The sequence below is a fragment of the Herpailurus yagouaroundi genome, unplaced genomic scaffold (assembly GCF_014898765.1).
Source record: "Herpailurus yagouaroundi ecotype Mexico unplaced genomic scaffold, PumYag 294, whole genome shotgun sequence".
Lineage (NCBI taxonomy): Eukaryota > Metazoa > Chordata > Mammalia > Carnivora > Felidae > Herpailurus > Herpailurus yagouaroundi.
The window spans coordinates 26,762-27,108 of record NW_024412511.1 but is presented as its reverse complement, the minus strand read 5'-3'; positions in this window follow the sequence as shown (position 1 = coordinate 27,108).

The following is a 347-nucleotide window of genomic DNA, read 5'->3' as shown; positions in this document are numbered from 1 at the left end:
GATGAGAGAAGGGGGGCTGTGGGGACCGGGGACCCGGGTGGGTGGGGGCGTCGAGCGATGAGAGAAGGGGGGCTGTGGGGACCGGGGACCCGGGTGGGTGGGGGCGTCGAGCGGATGAGAGAAGGGGGGCTGTGGGGACCGGGGACCCGGGTGGGTGGGGACGTGGAGCAGGAGAAGCAGGGGTTCTGTGGTGGCTCGGGACCCCGGTGGACAGGGGCATCCAGCAGGAAGAGCGTAAAGGGCTGTCGGTTGTGGCCTGGGCCACGGGGGCACCACGGGTAGAACAGGGGGACATTGGTGGCCACAGCCAGTGGGCGAGGGGATGGAGCAGGTAGAGCGGGGGTGGG